We start from the raw sequence: 8,163 nt of genomic DNA, 5'->3' as shown, positions 1-8,163 counted from the left end.
TGCAGGTGGGCATCACTGCTTCTCTGAGTCGCTGCCAGATAACTTTGCAGGTATGACAGACAATCCCAGAGATTGTTGAGATCACAAGGAGAAACTCGAAATGCGATGAAGCAAATGAGTTTCCAGTAGCAAGGAATCTAAAAAAATTAAATAAAATAAAAATACGGTAATAAGTTTTAACATTCATTTTCAGATATTAATATTCAATATATAGTATTTAAAAAGGGAAAATTCACTTACCTCAAGGTGACTATCAACCTTTGCTCTGCTGCAATGCAGCACCTCATACTGGTGTCCATAAAAGTCAGGTCAGGATGAAGACAGACCAGCAGGTGATCAAATGCTTCCATGGACATCCGGCAATAGCTTTTGAACTTAATGGGGTCACGTCGCAGATCGTTATACAAGGTTTGGAACTGTGCTTTCTGAAGGATGGACCCACTGCCGTCTCCTCTTCCTCCCCGGTTCTTCGTCCAGCATCACTGACTGCCGTCCGAGTAGCCGAGAAAGAATCCAGTGAAACAGTACATTATCCATAAGGTCTTCTGCCATGATGATCGCTGAGAAATAGGAAGAAATCAATGCCAGCCAAGCAAAGGTTTCTCACACAGCTCTGAACGACACCAAAAGCACAATAAAATAGCGCCTCTGTTTGAGGGTCCATTCACACGTCCGCAAAATGGGTCCGCATCCGTTCCGCAATTTTGCGGAACGGGTGCAGACCCATTCATTTTCAATGGGGCCGGAGTGTGCTGTCCGCATCCGCATTTGCAGATCCGCTCTTCCGCATCTGTGCTTCCGTTTCCACAAAAAAACAGAACATGTCCTATTCTTGTCCCCAATTACGGACAAGATTAGGCATTTTCTATTATAGTGCCGGTGATGTGCGGTCCGCAAATTGCGAAATGCACAATGCCAGTGTCCGTGTTTTGCGGATCCGCAAAACATTTACGGACGTGTGAATGGACCCTTATCATCTTCTTTTTCATCTTTTTTTTTTTTTTTTTTTGGTACTCTAGCAACATATATTTTTCAATCCGTTTTTTTTTGCGGAAAAACGGAACAGATGCAGATGTACATTTGGAAAAAACTGAAGATTTTTGCGGAAACACGGATCCGCAAAAAACTGAATGATAATCTGGAAGAGAAAAATACTGACGTGTGAATGGACCTTCAGGGACCAGGGAATTAACTTATCAGTGAGACCAAAGAGACTCCAAAACTACAGATATTCTTCAAAGCTACAGCATTTACTATCAGCAGAGTGATCAGCTACCATAGCCATACAGACCCTGCTGCAGGTGAGGGACTACAGCACAGACACCCATCACCTTGATCACATCCAGGCCAGGCCAACTCAAAAGCCTGTATTTTTACCAAGTGGACACCTACAGCCACAAGTGCCAGCTTACAGCTGTCATGCCTTATTCAGAGCGAAAAACTAGGTGCGGCTCTAAGCAAAAAATAGGTGCAGGTTTTTCTATTATAATTTGTCTGAATAGCAGCCGTCAAAAAAATAGGACATGTCCTATTTTTGTCAGTTTCCACAGCCAGACGCACCCCATTGAAGTAAATGGGACAGTTTTAACGCCTGCTTAGACAGGTGTGCACCCGTCTAATGGGCATTAAAAATGGGTACGCTAGGACAAATAAAAAAAAAATAAAAAAAAATAATCCTCTTGCATGCGCAAAGGCAGTTGCTCCTTTCTTCATTGAAAAGGACCTACCGAAGTACCTTTGCTCAGCGTTACATTATCACACGATTGTGCTGGGAGCACAGGGTGACGTCATCAAGGTGGGCGTAGGTCCTTCGGCAGGTCCTTTTCAATGAAGAGAGGGGCGACTGCTAAAACAAAACATTACATCTGGGGTCCACTATGGGGGGCATTATTAAAGATGGGTACCACTATGGGGGCATTATTACAGATGGAGGCCACGATTGGGGTCATTATAACAGATGGGGGCTTTATTACAGATGGGGCCGCTATGGGGGGCATTATAACTGCTATGGGGGCCATTATGGGTAACATTATATGTACTGAGGGCACTGCAGGTCAGTCATGATTAAAAACACGTTTGTTCGAAACGCGTAGACGATTATTTGGAACACTGAGGTGATGCTGTCACTGTATGGATCTGTGCTATTTTGAATAAAGGAACCCACAACGCTGTTTAACTTCGATGCTGGATTCATCTCTTTATCACTGCAGGGGTTGGCCATTTTTAACCATAAAAAACGGATGCAAAATGGTTGGAAAATGGCCATGAAAAACTGACAGTGTGTCAGTTTTTAACTGACTTTTTTTTCACTGTTGTGTGCATGTTGGCCTAGTTATATTTCATAGACCCTTTTGGGACCCGGGATATTTTACAAATAATATAATTCAGATAGCCTTAGGCTACAAGACTCCCGTTTCTGGTTAATTAAAGCGTAACATTTATTTCTTTGTTTAAAATATAATACGAAACAGGAGAAAAAAGAAGAAAAAATGCTTTTAAAATTTAAAGGTGCTATGTGCATGTTGGCCTAGGATACTTTCACATCTGGGTTTCTGCTGGATCTGATCAGCAAAAACACGTCCGGTTAATAATACAACCGTCTGCATCTGTTCTGAACGGATCCGGTTGTATTATCTCTAAAATGAACAAGACGGATCCGACACTATTGTAAGTCAATGGGCACCAGATGCGTTTTTTTCATGTCCGATAAAACTGATCTGGCACCGTTGACTTAGGGCTCATGCACATGACCGTATTTTTTTTCCGTGTCTGGTCTGTTGTTTTTTTTTGGAGCCCGTATGCAGAACTATTAATTTCATTGGATATGCAAAAAAACGTAAATGAGGCGTATGTCCGCAAGTCCATTCTGCAAAAAAATAGAACGTGTCCTATTCTTGTTTTGTGGACAAGTCCAGGCAATGTAACAATGGATCCATAAAAAAAAAAATGGATGCAACACGGACGGATGTCATCCGTTTTTTTGCGGATCCGTGTTTTTTTAACGCAAAATACATACTGTCATGTGCATGAGCCCTTACTTTCTGTTTTATGCCAGATCCATCTTGATCAGTACCCCTTGACGAACACAAAAATGCTGCTTGCAGGATATGACCCCATTATCTGATACAGTAGGCGCGGGTCCCACCTCTGGGAGCTGGCTCAACTGTGTCATTGTTGTTGAAAACTGTGGTGGGGGGTGGCAGTATTTTGTGTTGTACTATGGTATTTGGTTCTGCTGGGGCGGTATTTTGTTTTGCACTACGGTATTGGTGGCCCCAGCCTACTTCCGTTGCTCTGCCTCGTGTCAGTGGAATCAACATGGGATCACTTTTTTTTTTTTTTCCAGGGCCACTTTAAGTTCCCAGTCCGCCCATCGGTCTAGTCACGGTGCCTATCGGCAAAAGGTCACACGGTGCACATTCACATTTCCACAATTCATTACGACAATGATAACTTACTTGAAATCCCGCGCCTGCGCCGTACCGGTCCTCATTCGGCACAGGCGCACTGAGGAAGGAGCGGGCAAGCGAGCGTCCTTCTCTCAGAGCGCCTGCGCCGAATGAGGACCGGTATGGCGCAGGCGCGGGATTTCATGGGCAAACAGGGCCAGCGGGAGAGCGCTCGCTGGCCCTGTCTATTAAGTGGAGGAGGGGGCGTGTTTATAGTCCGAGGATGCGGCGGCTACCAGCAAGTAACCGCCCAACTTGCTGGTAGTGAAGTAATTAGCATATTATAAAAGTACGATTTTTAAAGAAATTACAGCACAGAGAGAGGTAAGAGTGATATATATGGACTCAACTGACATTAGCAAATAGCTAATGTCCGATACTGAAAATTTCTAAATGGGGGGTGACAGAAGCCCTTTAAAGAGATTGTCTTACTTCAGCAAATGGAAGTTATGTATTGTTATTCTCCATATTGCTTCCTTTTCTGGGTGGATTCATTTTCCCATCACATTATACACTGCTTGTTTCTATGGTTATGACCACCCTGCAATCCAGCGGCAGTGGCCGTGCTTGTACACTATAGGAAAAAGCGCAGGCCTCTCTGGTGACCGGGACTGTGCGAGTGTACATAGGCTGGTGCTTCTGTGGTTTGTAAGGAGGGCCACTGCCGCTGGATTGAAGGGTGGCCGTAACCATGGAAACGGGCCGTGTACAATATGATTGAAGAATGAATCCAGGGAGCAAAGGCAGCAATATGGATAATAACAGTACATTAGGAAGCGCCTTGTATTGACTTCCTCTACATGATAAATGCCACTTGCTGAAGTGAGACAACCCCTTCAGCATTTGGTAGGATCAGGGCAGGCGTGGTGTTTTTCTTTTCCTAATGTCCACTAATGGTTTGTATTCTTTTATTAGATGACAGTAAACAGCTTATGGCTGTGGTGGGGTTTATAAAGAGTGGGCGTTAATATAAATCAATGACGTGCGGGCTGCGGTTTCCATGGGCACTTTTTACACAAATCTCCCTCAGGATAAGGCATTGTGGCTGATTTAAGTGAGGACTTCCTTGTGTTATTTTTATTTCACATTTTTTGACAGGAATTTCATCATCCATCCCAGCACCATGCCCTCAGCCAAAAGTAAACTGGACCTATTTAGAAAGCTATTCCTGGAAGTCTCTAGTCAGTATTGTGATGGCTGTGGGAAAACAGTCCTGCGTCCAGTTAGAGGCATGAATTCTGGGGTGAGTTATTCCTAGCAGTTATCAAATGTCTGACAGGACCCAACAATGATCGTGGGAGGCCGGCTGCGCATGCGCGCGGGGCCGAGCAGCTGAGAGCTGTGCGGGACACAGGAAGAGACCGTGCGCTGCACGGGCTAGAGATGCGTCTTTCAGCACACGGGGAGAAGCGCCTGGTGTCCTCTGCGCTCTGGGAAGGTAATGCACAGTTGTATAGGAGCAGGCTGGCAAGCTGTCACCCAGTAGAAGAAAGTGGCAAACTCCTCTGCCAGTCCCTGCATGTACATGGCGGATTGGGTTGCTAGCTAATGAATGAGAGCTGAGAGCAGCCTGCAGAAGTGTCTGAGCTTGTAGGGAGCCAGCATTCCTGAGCAGCAGCAGCACATGCCTCCTCCAGGTAACTGTCACTTCTCCTGGGGGCTCTGCTTGGGCTAGCCCCCCTCTGGAAAGTTTCTGGGGTTGTATGTGGTGGGAAATGGCGTATAATATATATATAATATGTACATGCTGCGCCATGTATGGTAACATCTGTGTAATGCTGTGTATTCCTTATGTAGCGTGCAGTATTATATTCCACCATTGATATCCGTCATTTAGAGAAATGGGATGTGTCGCCTTAATGTTATATACTTATATGACACTGTACACAGCTAGCCCCTCACTAATAGGAAGAAAAGTGCATCACTTGCAGGCTCTGGATGGACACATGTCTTTTTTCATGTTACTATCATTTCTTCCTCAATATGTCACATACCGCTACGTTTTTTTTTCCTGCTTACTTTTTGTAGTGCCACACGTTCATGCCCAGTATTGGCTTAATACTAATCTTTATATATTATTTTTATGATTAAAAAGCTTCATTTTGTTTTTAAGCCGGACACGTACTTGTTGAGACTGTCACATGCCAGGCTGTCAGTGTCGGTGAGGCATCTCTCTGTCTATGAAGTTTCTTTTTTTTTCTTTTTCTTTTTCAAATGTAACACTCTGATGAGAGAATTTTAAATTTCTGCTTATGGACCAGGTTGTTTTTTAATGTACCGGTATCATCAATAATATCTATGCTGTTATTTACAGTGTCTTTGTGTTATGTGGTGTTGTGTTTTTGTTTTTTAATCGTGGATTGTTATTAGGGCCAGATGCAAAATGTGGCTTTTAGGGCTCATGCACACGACCCTTGTTGCTTTGGAGTCCGCACATTGCGGATCCGCTGGATACCGTCCGCCTGCTTTGCGCATTTTGTGGAACGCAACGGAATGGCCGGCTCCTAATAGAACAGTCCCATCAAGCAGACAACAATAGGGCATGTTCTATTTTTTTTTTGCGGAACGACCATGTGGACATACGGACACTGAATACACACTTCAGTTTTTTGCGCTCCCATCGAAGTGAATGGTTTGTTCCGCATGTGGGCTGCAAAAAAAATGGAATGGACAAAAAAATACGTTCATGTGTATGAGCTCTAAGACTGAGTTCACACCATATTATTTCGGTACATACATCAGGCATATACATCTATAAAGGAAAGAAAAGTATCCAGACACATAGTGTGACCTACCCATAGAATTCTACCGTGCAAGGGTACGCCATAACAGTGTCAGACGTGTGATGTTTGGCAGGTCTGGATTCCTTCTGGTCTGTATAGAATACCATACGCTGCCCTGCTTCTCAAACCTAACAAAGCGTATACATTGGGGTATTTTATACAATGAAAGTATTATATTTATGTAGCTGTATAGGCTGAACGTTAGCCATACCGTTTGCATCCCTTTATTTAGTTTTACTTTTTTTTTTTTTTTTTTTACATTTTCACAATTTCAGATTATTGCAACTGACTTTACACGAATTGTAGATATCAACAGTTGGTAGATGATTTTATTGTATTATGTACCTATTGCCAATAAATAAATGATCTATAAAATATTCCTATAGTATCTGACGTTCTATATTTCATTCCATATTTGAGTTAGAAAATCTGTTTCTGGCAGATTTGTTGCAGATATTTAGACTGTCCCATTCATCTGAATGAGTCATGCAAAAATCCATGTGCTTTTCCTGAAACTAACCCGTTCACTTAAACCGATCTGATTTTCTAGTTTCAGAAATTTCTGCAGCATGTAAATGTACCCTGTAGTTAAAGAGGTTATCCAATTTCTCAAACAGCCCCCCCATGTGCCGGGCCCTTCACAGGTAATACCCCACTCCCGGCGCCACTCCTGGTCCCCGCACCGCCGCTGCTGCTTTTCCTTGTACACGGAGGAAAACATCCGGTGTTGGGGGGGGGGGGGTCAGGCGGGGACTGGGACGAGCCTCCTAGCATCGCGGTGATGCTAGAGAGGCTGGTCTCCGCCTGCCATTGGCTGCTACCCCCCCCCCCCCCCCCCCCCGACACCGGATGTTTTCATCTGTGTACAAGGAAAAGCAGCAGCGGCGGTGCGGGGACCAGGAGTGGCGCCGGGAGTGGGGTATTACCTGTGAGGGGTCCGGCACATGGGGGGGGCTGTTTGAGAAATTGGATAACCCCTTTAAGTTTAGCTTGTTAACTCCTTTCCAACATTGGGTGTACATGTACGCTGGATGTCAGGTTTTTAAAAATGGCGTTCTCAGGAGCTGAGCTGGCAGCATAGCAGCCAGGTGCCTGCTGTTCTATACAGAAGATAGTCAATTGCGACCACAGCATCTGAGCAGTCTTATCTTGGGAGTGCTGCGCCCCCAGGGATAGAATGGCACCCCTGTACCGAGCAGGGCTTGATAGGAACTTGGTGAATCTCTAAGGCCCCTTTCACACGGGCGAGTATTCCGCGAGGTTGCGATGCGTGAGTTGAACGCATTGCACCCGAACTGAATCATGACCCATTCATTTCTATGGGGCTGTGCACACGAGCAGTGATTTTCACGCATCACTTGTGCGTTGCGTGAAAATCGCAGCATGTTCTATATTATGTGTTTTTCATGCAACGCAGGCCCCATAGAAGTGAATGGGGTTGCGTGAAAATCGCAAGCATCCGCAAGCAAGTGCGGATGCGGTGCGATTTTCACGCACGGTTGCTAGGTGACGATCGGGATGGGGACCCGATCATTATTATGTCCCCTTATAACATGGTTATAAGGGAAAATAATAGCATTCTGAATACAGTAAAAAAAAAATTAAACTCACCTTAATCCACTTGTTCGTGTAGCCGGCATCTCTTCTATCTTTAACTGTGAGCAATAGGACCTTTGATGATGTCACTACGCTCATCACATGATCCATCACCATGGTGATGGATCATGTGATGGACCATGTGATGAATGCAGTGACATCATCAAAGGTCCTATTGCTCACAGTTAAAGACAGAAGAGATGCCGGCTACGCGAACAAGTGGATTAAGGTGAGTTACTTTTTTTTTAACCCCTCCAGCCCTATTTTACTTAGCATTCTGTAGTCAGAATGCTATTATTTTCCCTTATAACTATGTTATAAGGGGAAATAATACA

General features: G+C 44.4%; 1 protein-coding gene across 1 annotated transcript in view; it reads left to right on the top strand.

Annotated features, from left to right (window-relative positions):
* Nucleotides 1-4,771: 4,771 nt before the first annotated feature.
* Nucleotides 4,772-8,163, top strand: part of TSPAN12 (tetraspanin 12) — a 317,079-nt gene continuing 313,687 nt past the window's right edge. The window contains exon 1 of the mRNA XM_040411546.1: nucleotides 4,772-4,887. The gene's annotated coding sequence lies outside the window, so the exon portion shown is untranslated. The remainder of the gene's footprint in view (nucleotides 4,888-8,163) is intronic.

The sequence above is a fragment of the Bufo bufo genome, chromosome 1 (genome assembly GCF_905171765.1).
Source record: "Bufo bufo chromosome 1, aBufBuf1.1, whole genome shotgun sequence".
Taxonomy (NCBI): domain Eukaryota; kingdom Metazoa; phylum Chordata; class Amphibia; order Anura; family Bufonidae; genus Bufo; species Bufo bufo.
This window is presented reverse-complemented; position numbering and strand designations above follow the sequence as displayed.